Source organism: Triplophysa dalaica, chromosome 3, assembly GCF_015846415.1.
Source record: "Triplophysa dalaica isolate WHDGS20190420 chromosome 3, ASM1584641v1, whole genome shotgun sequence".
Taxonomy (NCBI): Eukaryota; Metazoa; Chordata; class Actinopteri; order Cypriniformes; family Nemacheilidae; genus Triplophysa; species Triplophysa dalaica.
Window position 1 is genome coordinate 4,280,189 of NC_079544.1, and position 14,010 is coordinate 4,294,198.

The window sequence follows — 14,010 nt, forward strand, 5'->3', positions numbered from 1 at the left end:
CGCTGTTAAAATAATAATTTCACACCAGAATTATTTATAATACCTAGTTTAATATAACCATGTACTGTCACACCATGTTTTCTAATATGATTTTATCATGTTGTGTTAGCCAGGATACACTCTTCAGAATGTTAAACCTCTCATGAATCAGAAAAAAATTGTTCAAGAGGGAAACGATGTTAGTCTCTTCTGTAAGTACAGTGATGCTGTGTACAATTGGTAGCATCAGTTTTAGAGATCCGAACATCACAGAATCTTAAGATGCAGTTAAACATGTTTAGAGCACATGTTAAGTAAATTGAAAAATGATGTTACTCATCTCTTCTGTTTTAATATTTATCCTAAAGTGCTATTATACATATTTTGAAGTACAGAAATGCAAAGCTCTATTTTCAGTCCCAAGTTTAATTGATTATTGTTTGATTTTTTTACTCCTCTGTTATTATTTATAGGTGAAGCTAATGTAAATCTTATTCAGAATTTGCATCTGTGTCTATAACAGAAGGACACAATATCACTCTGTCCTGTACATATGATGGATCAGCTAATAGTCTTCACTGGTATAAGCAGACGTCTGGATCAACATCATAGTTTCAGTGCTTATTATTGGGTTCTCTAGATAAATCATCAAATCTACTCCACCTCAAGCACATATGAGCATCAGACTTCATGATAAGAAAACACAACAACACTGAACACTCTACAAAAACTGTATAAGACGGGTTTATGTTCACTTTCTTTGTGTTCCAATCTTTTTATCATTTCTTAGTACAGCTGTTTTCCTTTCTAAAACACTTACTGTAAATGTTCAATTTGTCTAAAATACTAGAAAAAGTAGTGTCCACTCAGTTCTGTACCTTCCTACAAAATAATGACATGCATAAAAAGTTTCAGTTTGGCTTTAGACCGCATCACAGCACTGAAACTGCGCTTGTTAGAATTACAAATGACCTTCTTATTGCATCAGATAAAGGTAAAATCTCACTCTTAGTCCTGCTTGACCTTAGTGCTGCTTTCGATACTGTAGACCATAAAATGCTATTAGATTGTTTACACAATTATACCGGTATTCAGGAACAGGCACTAAAATGGTTCAGATCTTACTTAACAGACAGATATCAATATGTCCATTTAAATGGGAAATCGTCAAATCTTACGCAAGTAAATTATGGATTACCTCAGGGACTGGTTTTAGGACCCCTGCTTTTCTCCATATACATGCTGCCCCTCGGCAACATTATTAGAAAACATGGAATTAGCTTCCACTGTTACGCAGATGATACTCAGCTATATATCTCATCAAGACCAGATGATTCCTTTAAGCTATCCAAACTGGCAGAGTGCATCGAAGACATAAAACATTGGATGACTAATAATTTCCTCCTTTTAAACTCTAGCAAAACAGAAATATTACTTATAGCACCAGAATAAAGTAATCAGAATATCTCTGACTACAACCTACAAATTGAAAGATGCCCTGTTACTCCAACAAATACAGTTAAAGACCTAGGCGCTATATTAGACTGCAACCTGTCATTTAAAAATCACATCTCAAATATCACAAAAACAGCCTTCTTCCACCTTAGAAATGTTGCCAAATTACGAAATATTTTATGTGTTGCTGATGCAGCAAAGCTTATTCATGCCTTAACGCTGGAATATCATTCCAGATACTATTCGAGGGTCATACACACTCTCCCAATTTAAATCTAGATTAAAGACACATCTTTTCAGCCAAGCTTTCACTTAATGCATAGTTAATGAACAGCAGCTACGCTAATTATTCTCTTTATTCTCTTTCCGCCTCTGCCTCGGGATGCCCATAACGAGGTAGGAAGAAGTTCCACCATGTCCAGATGACCGACAGATGCCCATCCCAAATTTGAGATAACGCCAGCTACAGCTGCAGACTGACTGACCATCCCAGCTCGATCTAAGGCTATTCCACCACAAACCAAGAGAAATATGACCATCGGACCATCTCAGACCAATACACCCCCAACCAAGAGCAAAGACGGACTATTTGTCTTATTAATGCTGAAGTTACAATGTTTGGTATTAAATGCTAAGCTTAAATCACATGTCAGCAGTCTGAGTGCAGCTAAGACACGTCAGAGGGGATCTGGCCCTCCCGGTTGAGCCTGGTTTCTCCCGAGGTTTTTTTTCTCCATTAATCAATCATTGGAGTTTGGGTTCCTCGCACCAGCAGGGCAGTGTTGGCCTGCTCACCGGGAGACTGCATTCATTCATTTATTTATTTAATTCGAAATTAGATATTATTTATTAGAATGATCTTACTCGTTGTATAAACACCATGCACTGTGCTGTGTTTTACCTTTTCTGTTATTCCTGTTTGCCCCTGTAAAGCTGCTTTGAAACAACACACATTGTGAAAAGCGCTATATAAATAAACTTTAATTGAATTGAATCCACCCATTGGGATAGAAGGAGAAACAAGACTCTTGGGACTTATATAAACCTACAGTATATGGTTATTTCAGGATAACATGTTTGGTTGTTTCAATGAATCCAAACACTAAGCTTCAATCACAGGTCCTGAATGTGATGGTGAAGTTTAAATAATTAAAAAACTTAATTTCATGTAAATCATAATATATTTGATGAAGTTGTTTTCATGAAAATGTCAGTACTTTACATCTACGAGCATAAGAAAATAAAATACCAGTTTAGTTTCTTCAGTATCTTTAAACACATCATACAGTTATTCTGAGTCAGATGAGAAAAATCCTCCTATCACTTCTAGTCAGTAATCCAGTACAGAACAGTCTCTCTGTCACAACCATTGACTTTCTGCTATTAGCAAAACATTTTCTATCTGAATACATTTATAGATGTGTAAATTATGATAAAAGCTTTTTGTTTTGTCAGAATGCCTGAATGCTTTCTGTATTGGCCATTGTCACCTGTGTGAATGCAGCGCCCATTAAAGTACCTTGTGAACAGTTGTTGTTTCCCATCTTTAATCATTCATGAAATTCACATGTCTTTTAATGTGGAAAAAGTTTCACATAGAAACATTCTTGACTTCCATAATTGTGTCAGGACTTTCAGTGAGACATGAACAAAGGACCAAACTGCAGACCGCAGATAAGGGGTTTAAAAAAAACTTTTACTAAAATGTAAATACAAAACAAACACCCACACGGGGGTAACATAAAAAAAACATGGAAACAGGAACTAACTACACTTGGACTTATACTAACACTTGTCATAAAACTACAATAAACTAGACTAATAATACAACACCATGGTACAAGAACTCGACCACATGACACAAACAGAGGCAATGAACCAGCACAAGACAAGAGACACAAGGTCAATATGGGATCAAAGTCAAGAGGGGACAGATGCGGGTCATGAACAAATTAACAAGCAATAACGAACAAGAGACGAAAGGGCTGGAAACACAGATGAGACTCAGAGAGAGAGTACATCATTCCACAAGGCCCAAAATCTCTCCCTACATGAAACATGGGATCCCGTCCTGACAAATTGTTTTATTTAATAACAATGCTGTCTAGGGATGTACAATGTGCCAAATACTTCAGCAGCAATGTTGGAAAAATAAAATGTTAATCTTACGTAAACGGCTAATAGGTGGCAACAAAGTCAAGAGATGTCATGATATCACTTTATCTACATTTCACTGTAGATTCACTGTTTGCTCTTCTGTTGTTACATACATCTGTGTCTAAGGGCTGCTGAAGGTCGTCCGTCATGGAATGGTGTGAGCAATTTTACTTTGTATGATTATAAAAAAATATCTATTGTTGTGTAAACAAGTCTAACATTATATCTGCTAAACTAAACGTGACCGCAACGAAAGGATTTTAAATTTTTCGGGAATTTCCATCCCCGTGGTTTTAGCAGCTATAGCTGGATAGTGTTTGCGCGGGAAATTCTGGCAAACTGTGAGTGACGTCAGTGGAGCGTTCCAAGATGGCGGATTCGTCTACTTGCCTCGAGCGCTTGACTGCGGCTTCTTTTTATAAATATCTATGGTTCTCACAGATCCCATGTTGAAATATCGCGATGTGCAAAGTGATCCGCGCGGCCACTCTCTAGCCCCGCCCCCGGGGTAAACAAATAAGATTGTTAGTCCCGATCCAGCTAGTGAATATATAATCAGAGGTGTCTGTCTGTTTGTGTTTAAAAGAGAAGACGAACTGATTTAAATCATCAGGACAAACACAACACTAGACACGGACAACGAGACTGTGAGACCTGATGGATAACAAGACCTTCTTTTAAACAGGTTTGTTCACTGTATGTATGTTATGATATGATGTGTTCTGAATGTTTCTGTTTAACTTAATTCGGCAATGGAGCGTTTATCCATCCATCCATCCATTTTCTACCGCTTATCCGGGGCCGGGTCGCGGGGGCAGCAGTCTAAGCAGGGATGCCCAGACTTCCCTCTCCCTAGCCACTTCCTCCAGCTCTTCCGGGGGGACACCGAGGCGTTCCCAGGCCAGCCGGGAGACATAGTCCCTCCAGCGTGTCCTAGGTCTTCCCCGGGGTCTTCTCCCGGTGGGACATGCCCGGAACACCTTACCGGGAAGGCGTCCAGGGGGCATCCGGAAAAGATGCCCGAGCCACCTCAGCTGGCCCCTCTCGATGTGGAGGAGTAGCGGATCTACTCTGAGCTCCTCCCGAGTGACCGAGCTTCTCACCCTATCTCTAAGGGATCGCCCGGCCACCCTGCGGAGAAAGCTCATTTCGGCCGCCTGTATCCGGGATCTTGTTCTTTCGGTCATGACCCACAGCTCATGACCATAGGTGAGAGTAGGAACGTAGATTGACCGGTAAATCGAGAGCTTCGCTTTGCGGCTCAGCTCCTTCTTCACCACGACAGACCGGTACAGCGACTGCATTACTGCAGAAGCTGCACCGATCCGTCTGTCAATCTCCCGCTCCATCCTTCCATCACTCGTGAACAAGACCCCCAGATACTTGAACTCCTCCACTTGAGACAGGAACTCTCCACCTACCTGAAGTGAGCAAGCCACCCTTTTCCGGCTGAGAACCATGGCCTCAGATTTGGAGGTGCTGATTCTCATCCCCGCCGCTTCACACTCGGCTGCAAACCGTCCCAGTGCATGCTGAAGGTCCTGGTCTGATGGGGCCAGCACGATGACATCATCCGCAAAGAGCAGAGATGTGATCGTGTGGTCACCAAACCCGACGCCCTCCGGCCCCTGGCTGCGCCTAGAAATTCTGTCCATAAAAATTATGAACAGAACCGGCGACAAAGGGCAGCCCTGCCGGAGTCCAACATGCACCGGAAACAAGTCTGACTTACTGCCGGCAATGCGAACCAAGCTCCTGCTCCGGTCGTAGAGGGACTGGATGGCCCTTAGCAAAGGGTCCCGAATCCCATACTCCCGGAGCACCCTCCACAAGATGCTGCGCGGGACACAGTCGAATGCCTTCTCCAGATCCACAAAACACATGTGGATTGGTTGGGCAAACTCCCATGAACCCTCCAGCACCCTGAAGAGGGTATAGAGCTGGTCCAGTGTTCCACGACCGGGACGGAAACCACACTGTTCCTCCTGAATCCGAGGTTCTACTATCGGCCGGATTCTCCTCTCCAGTACCCTGGCATAGACTTTCCCGGGGAGGCTGAGAAGTGTGATCCCCCGGTAGTTGGAGCACACCCTCCGGTCCCCCTTCTTAAAAAGAGGGACCACCACCCCGGTCTGCCAGTCCAAGGGCACTGTCCCCGACCGCCACGCGATGCTGCAGAGGCGTGTCAGCCAAGACAGCCCCACAACATCCAGAGACTTGAGGTACTCAGGACGGATCTCATCCACCCCCGGTGCCCTGCCACCGAGGAGTTTCTTGACTACCTCGGTGACTTCATCCCGGGTGATGGGCGAGTCCGCCTCTGAGCCCTCGGCCTCTACTTCCTCAATGGAAGACGTGACGGCGGGATTGAGGAGATCCTCGAAGTATTCCTTCCACCGCCCGATGATATCCCCGGTCGAGGTCAACAGCTGCCCCCCTCCACTGTAAACAGCGTTGGTGGGGCATTGCTTCCCCCTCCTGAGGCGTTGGACCGTTTGCCAGAATCTCTTCGAGGCCGACCGATAGTCTTTCTCCATGGCCTCGCCGAACTCCTCCCAGGCCCGAGTTTTTGCCTCCCCAACCACCCGGGCTGCAGTCCGCTTGGCCTGTCGGTACCTGTCAGCTGCCTCGGGAGTCCCACAAGCCAGCCAGGAGCGTTTACTCGAAATAAAATGTAAAACACTTTAACTACACAAACAACAAAACCCATTACCTCTATAGATTTACGTAAAATGTATAATTTAATTTGATACCAAGATTAAACCCTTCATAGTGTCATGCAGATATGATTGAACTTGTGAAGATTAACTTTGTTGGGACAATAAGCACAGAAGAGGCTGTAAAGAAAGAGATTGGACTCTTTTAAGGGGTAGTTCACCCAAAACTAAACATTCTGTCATCATTTACTTATTTACTGGGTCCATATCTATATCAATTACTTTGCTCTGCTGAACACAAAAGAAGATATTTGAAGTAATGTTAACAAGTTTCAGTTCTGGGGCACCATTGACTACCATAGTAGAGAATAGTATTGTATATGTTATTTGTATATATCCTTTTTTTATATATAAAATATAAAAATATTAATTTGTTTACTGAATTTGAATGATCTGTTTCTCCAAATCACATAGAGATTGGAATACAGAAATAATTCCTGTTATTCTACAAGTGAAGGAGCCACTTCAACATGACTGATACAGACACATCTGAAATGATAAATGAAGATACTGAGGATCACAGAGGTTGGTGTTTGTACTCTAATCTTCATTAATGATTTGTGAGAAATATTAAAGTAATATAACTACAGTTTTATAAAGATTGTATGCTCTTAATATGAGAATGACAGGAAAAAAACAAACCAGTCGCAAAAATATATGTGTTTCATTTTAGACCTCATGGAACTGGAAGAAACATCAGGATCATCAAGGAAGCAAAAAATACAAGCAAGCAAATGTTTCACTTGCTCTACTTGTGGGAAAAGATTCGAGAGCAAAGGACACCTCACAACACACATGAGAATCCATAACAGCGAAATGTCTGTCATCTATCCTCGATGTGAAAAATGCTTCCCAAACAAAGAGAAACTTGCAATTCACACTAAAGAGTGTCCACACACATGTCCTCAGTGTGAAAAGAGTTTTACACACAAAGGAAATTTTGAAGCGCACATGAGAATTCACACTGGAGAGCGTCCACACACATGTCCTCAGTGTGGAAAGAGTTACAAGAGCAAAATTGGTCTTAAAGCCCACATGGTAATTCACACAGGACAAAGCCCATACACTTGTGTTCAGTGTGGAAAGAGTTTCGGACAGAAACGCAATCTGGAGAAACACATGAGAGTTCACACTGGAGAGCGGCCGTACACATGTACTGAGTGTGGAAAGAGTTTCACACAGAAAGGAAATTTTAAAGTGCACATGAGAATTCACAGTGGAGAGCGTCCATACACTTGTCTTCAGTGTGGAAAGAGTTTCATAGAGAAGAAATCTCATAAACTGCACATGATGATTCACACTGGAGAGCGCCTGTACAATTGTCCTCAGTGTGGAAATGGTTTCATACGTAAACAAAATCTCACACAGCACATGATGATTCACACTGGAGAGCGTCCACACATATGTCCTCGAGTTCGAGTTCTTACACGTACAAAAAAGTATGAGCATATAACCCCGGTTCTGTCAACCTTGCACTGGTTACCTATAAAGCATCGCATTAACTTTAAGATCTTGCTTATTACCTATAAAGCCCTACATCAGGGCTATTCAAATCTTACCCTGGAGGGCCGGAGCACTGCAGAGTTTAGATCCAACTCTGATCAAACTTGCACACCTGTGATTTTCTAGCGATACTGAACAGCTTGATTAGCTTGCTCAGGTGTGTTTGATCAGGGCTTGAGCAAAACTCTGCAGTGCTCCGGCCCTCCAGGGTAAGATTTGAATAGCCCTGCCCTACATGGTCTAGCGCCGCAGTATTTGAATGAACTTCTATTGTATTACAGACCTCCACGTACATTACGCTCTAAGGGGTCCTGCCAGTTGGTAATACCTAGAATTTCAAAATCAAGTGCAGGTGGTAGATCCTTTTCTTATCTAGTGCCTAAACTTTGGAATATTCTTCCCTGCACGGTCCGGGAGGCAGACACACTCTGTCAGTTTAAATCTAGACTAAAGACTCATCTTTTTAATCTTGCATACACTACACCTCCATAATATTAATCCTCAGAGGATTTAGGCTGCATTATTTAGATCAACCGGAACCAGGAACACATCCAACAACAAATGATGTACTTATTGCATCAAAGAGTGCAGAACAGTACTCTACTCTCAGCCAGTCTTGTCTCTTTGTTCCAAGGTTACCGCAGGATGCAGTTCATGCCCAGACCTGATGGCAGAGCTGAGAATGGGAAGCGGTGACCTGACAAGTGCTAAGAGGATAGAGCTGGATAAAGGACGCGACAACTTTGTTTTTCCTACAACATTTCAAATGCTATTAGATTGTTAATGATAATCTTTAATCCTTAATTTTTATATTTTTACTAAGCATTGTTGTGCAAGCACTGTTGAGCTTGTGCAGAGGCAGCAGCTTTTGCCAGAGGGGAACTGAAATCCCCTGGTTGGGCCTGGGTTCCCCTGAGGTTTTTTTTCTCGATGGGAGTTTTGGGTTCCTCACCACCGTTTGCATATTGTTTTGCACTATCTGCCTGGCCGGGGGGGCTGCTTTAGAATTCATACTTGTATTAAATGTGTTTCATGTACAGCTGCTTTGTAACAATGAAAATTGTAAAAAGCGCTATATAAATAAAGTTGAGTTGAGTTGAGTCCTCAGTGTGGAAAGAGTTACAAGAGCAAGATTGGCCTCACAGCCCACATGATAATTCACACAGGACAAAGCCCATACACTTGTCTTCAGTGTGGAAAGAGTTTTGGACAGAAATCCAATCTGGAGAAACACATGAGTTCACACAGGAGAGCGGCCGTGCATATGTGCTGAGTGTGGAAAGAGTTTCACACACAAAAGTAATCTTAAGACCCAGATGTGGATTCATCATGAAAAAAGCCAACACACATGAGTTGAGTGTGGAAAGAATTTCACAACCAAGGGAAGCCTTCAAATTCACATGAAACTTCATCTTGAAGAAAACCTAGAAAGCAGGAGAGCAGATGAAAACCATTGAATCATGTAAAAACAATTGCTGATTTTCCAATGGCATCGGAAATATATATCGCTTTTGCATCCTTAATTAATGTTGAGAAAATGTTGAAATTTCAACTATCCAGCGGTATTATGATCAGTGTTTTCTGTAGTTGGGCTCTTGACACTTTCATTGTTTATTATCATTAATAAAAACACTTTACGGTTGATACAAAAAGAGTTTTTAAGTTTGAGTGATTTACTTTCGAGTCAAACATTTCTGTGCCTTATTCCCTGTAACAGCTGTGACAGTACAGCGCTTGTCAATGTCAAAATGTTGACAGATAAAATGAAAAAAACCAGTGTTCATAGAGCCAATTAAATTAAACTGAGGCCAAGCTGAATTTCTGCCAGTAAAACCAAACTTTGCTGTAGGCAGATGTGCACTAAACAGAAACCATGCTTGAATCCCAATTTTAATGTGTAGTGCTTTGTGAGTTTGATGCCGGTTTCACAGACCAGGCTTAAAGGGATGGTTCTCCCAAAAAATTAAGTTCTGTCATCATTTATTTACCCTCATGTCATTTCAAACCTGTATGACATTATTATTTCCGCAGAGCAAGAAAGAAGATATTTTGAAGAATGTTGATTACAGATCAGAGTTATTGACTTCTATTGAAAGAACACAAAACCAATGCAAGTGAATGGGTGCCATCAGTGTTCGGTCAACAACATTTTTCAAATTATATTCTTTTGTGTTCTGCAGTAGAAAGAAAGTCTTGCATGCTTGAATTGAAAAGAAGGTTTATAGATGATGACAGATTTTTTGAGCTGTCTCAACTGAGAGTACCTTGCACAAAACTATCTTAACATTTTTCATTGCCATTGTTTGTCTCAAGATGTACACCAATAATGTTTTTATCTAAAGCATTTTATTAATTTGTGTCCTAATTTAACTAAGGCATAGTCCTGGCTTAAGCTAAGCCTTGTCTGTGAAAACAGGACTTGCGGTTTTAAATGAAAATGAAACTTGGTTTGTGTGCTTGAGCTAACATGCTTAACATACTCAAACAGATTGTATTGTCATCTTACCTGTATATGCTCCTTGTCCTGTACCTAAGCATTGATTTAAACATAATTTATTCATGAGAAATCCATTTATAGGTACTTACATTTTAAAACGGACATCTGCCTTTAAAGTTTTTGGATATTTCATATGATTGACTTTTGAAATTTGACCGTTCCTCGGTTCCCGTGGCATCATGGTATAGAGAAGTGTCCATCCGATGTACTCTCACAAATCCCTGCGGAAGAAGTAGACCATCCAGATATTTCTGTTTTTGAATATTGAGGTTTCGGAAATACTATTCATGATTCATACTTAATTTCGGCTATTTGAAAGTAAGTGATTTCAGACGCAAGGTAAGTGTCATGAAAAGTCCTTTAAACATTTATTGAATTGTGGTGCTATAGAAGGTGTGTGCATCAATGAGCGGGTGTGTTATGTTATGTTATGTTGCAAACTGGTTATTGGGGGACACTTTTTAATCCCAGTTCACCGTGTTTCTTTTTTTTATGTTATGACAATTTACCCACCATAGGGTCACATTTGATCTTATCGGCCTTTTCCAAAACAAACATGCCTTGATGCCCGATGACTCCTGTGATAGGCACAGGCTCCCCGTGACCCGAGGTAGTTCGGATAAGCGGTAGAAATTGGAATGGAATGGAATGACAGCCAACAGCCCAAATAAAAGAAGCACTGCGCCCTGATGGTGACTTGCAAAAAAAAACATTTCAACCTCAATAAGAGCTTTTGTAGAGGTGTAAATGCCCACTTGGGATATCCGATAGCCCACCCTTTTGCACCTGGCAGGAACCGGGCCTGTTATGAGTCATGAGACTTTTTGCTTGGGTCTTGCGAGATGTTGCAGAAAGCTTTCCAGCCTACGTTATACTACTACTTTTTAAAGTTTATCTCTATTTAATCTACGTTTGGCTAACATGTGTTTTGTTTTTTGGGTACAGCTGCTTTGACACAATACAAATAAAGCACTATAAAAATAAATCTGACTTGACTTCACTATATAATTAGACATTACATATAATTTCGTTGTAAAACGTAGTGTAACATATTTTTCTGGTGAATTCTCCAGAGTTTTTAAAACTGCTTTTTATCTCATAATTAGAAACACCACATTAGTTGACGTTATATGTTTACACTTGCTAAGTCCCATCGGGTTTGAAATACTTCATGCTTACTTGGGATCTTGACACCCACTAGAACACTAGGGTCAAAACAGCAAATACGTCATGAAAGTAGTCAAGTGGTCAAGTGCAAAGACTGCAAGTGGGGGTATTTGGACGCTGGGTTAGTGTCATAAAAAGTGCTTAAAAACATTGTGGTGCTATAGAACAGGGGTTTTCAACCGGTGGTCCGCGGCCCCCTGGTGGTCCGCGGCGGCATTGTATGTGGTCCGTGACATGCATTCCAGCCTTCCTAATTTCACTATTAAAATCACTTTTTTCCATAATTTATTTTTCCAAACATTTCCAGAATATTTGCGCATTGGTGTGAATACTAAATTTAATGAAAATATTTAAAATAATTTGAGTTTGAGTTGAGATTCAAACTGACACAGGATAGACTTGCTTTGCACCTATCAGGTCTATCTTATGCTTTGCTAACATTGTGTTTTGCTTCCCCAACGTCGTATACGAACATATACGTACATACCAGTGTTGCCAGGGTTGCGATTTTCCCGCACAATATGGCTATTTTGAGAATGCAGTTTCGGGAAAAATTATGGAGCCGCGGGTTGCGAGTTTTTAGGCTACTTTCATAATGTACTGCGGCCGCCAAAATGTTTATTTATATTCTAAGGATAAATGATAATTGACGCGTTTCTTATTGTGTATTCAAACTCCGAATGAATACCTGGCAACTCCAGGACCAGCCCGATCACAAAAGTGTGGAGAACGAGTCTGACAGACAGGCTACAGTACAGGGAGGAACGCGGGAGCTCATCTCAACCAAAGAGGAGAAATTAGCGGTGGTATTAGACACAGTGCATCCGAATGATGTTTTTACCAATGTTTCATCAGGTGAATGTCACGTTGCACAATGAAAGAAATCACTCGTGACATGAGTGTACAACACTTGATTCTTCCGGCTGCCAAATATCACGTTTGATCAGCGCTATACGCAGTCTAGAACAACTAAATCATTGACGTGCTTGTACACATTATATATTATGCAGTAAATGTAACCATCCTTATTTCTTAACCAAGTTTCTGCATGTCTTACGAAGAATGTTTCTCGTTCATTTGCGTGCGTGGCAGATGTGGGATATTTTTAAAGGGACACTCCACCCAAAAATTAAAATTCTGTTATGAATTACTCTAGTTGTTTCAAACCTGTATACATTTATTTGTTCGGTTGAACACAAAGATATTTGGTAGAATGTTTGCTGCTGAAAATTCTTTGGCATCATTGACTACCATAGCAGAAAAAAAATAATGGTAGTCAAACATGACCCAGAATTGTTTGCTTTCCTAAATATCCCAAAACGTATTTTGTGTTCAACAGAACAAAACGATATATACAATACCCAGAAAACCATTCAGATAAAAATATGGCAATAGAAACGTTTTTAGGGAGTTGTTAACTTTGATTCGACAAAGGGAAAAAATTGGGCTAGTTTTCAGTCCTTTTGGGCGGGTTTTGAAAGGTTATGGGCATATAATTAAATATTTCTTGGACCTGGCAACCCTGGTAAATACACACACACAATAGTGGGCCACCGATTACTTGGTAGTCAGAATGGTGGTCCCTGTCACAGAACCAGTTGAAAACCCCTGCTATAGAAGGTTTGTGCAGCTTTTATTTATTTATTTATTTAAAAGTAACATTATATTTTGTATAAACAACAGCAACACAGACTTATATAATTACCGAATAAAAAAACAGATACATAGCAATGTATTAATACATGTATCAAGCTATATGTATTAAAACATATGATCATTACAGAGAAAGAATATGCATTGCACACAAACATGAAGTTTCTTGTTTTAAAAGTAAAGAAATGTTTCGCCCACAAGAGGTCGTCACAAGAATGCACACATTGAAGTTTAATACAGAATAAGTTTTCAACTCCTTTAGTCAAAGGGCGGAGCTTTTTGTAAATGACAGAAGCTCCAGTTAAATTACATGTGTTTTCAGATGTGAGCAGGACTCTTTCAACATTTGGTTCAACAATCATGTTTACTGTAGTTCTGGTTGTATTTTTACTGATAAAAGGTGAGTAACACTTGTAATGCTTTGTGTTCCATTCGTGTCATTGTCAACAGATGTTATATTATTAACATTCTGCACTGATAACAGTTGACAGATCTTATCAGGAGTTTAATAACCTCTGTTCTTCTTTTTCACAGAAAGCGTTCATTCATATACAATAACATCAATCTCACCTCAGATGTCTGTTTCAACTGGAGAAAGTGCCATTATCTCCTGCGATTACACCGGCCTTGGTCCCAACTTCCAATGGTATCGCCAATATCCCAAATCCAGACCACAATATCTTATCTTTCATACAGAGACAAATGATGCTTCTGAAGCCACTTTACGTCTCAGAGCGATCCCAAACAAACAATCCTCTCGAGTGGATCTGGAGATCTCCTCTGTTTCTCTATCAGACTCTGCTGTGTATTACTGCGCACTGGAGCCCACAGTGACACAAAACACACTGCATATCATACAAAAACCTTCTCAATGGTATTTTT

The 14,010-nt window shown here is 40.6% G+C and overlaps 1 pseudogene; it reads right to left on the reverse strand.

The window, feature by feature from the left end:
* Positions 1 to 14,010, reverse strand: part of LOC130416515 (gastrula zinc finger protein XlCGF57.1-like) — a 78,303-nt pseudogene that overhangs the window by 40,905 nt on the left and 23,388 nt on the right.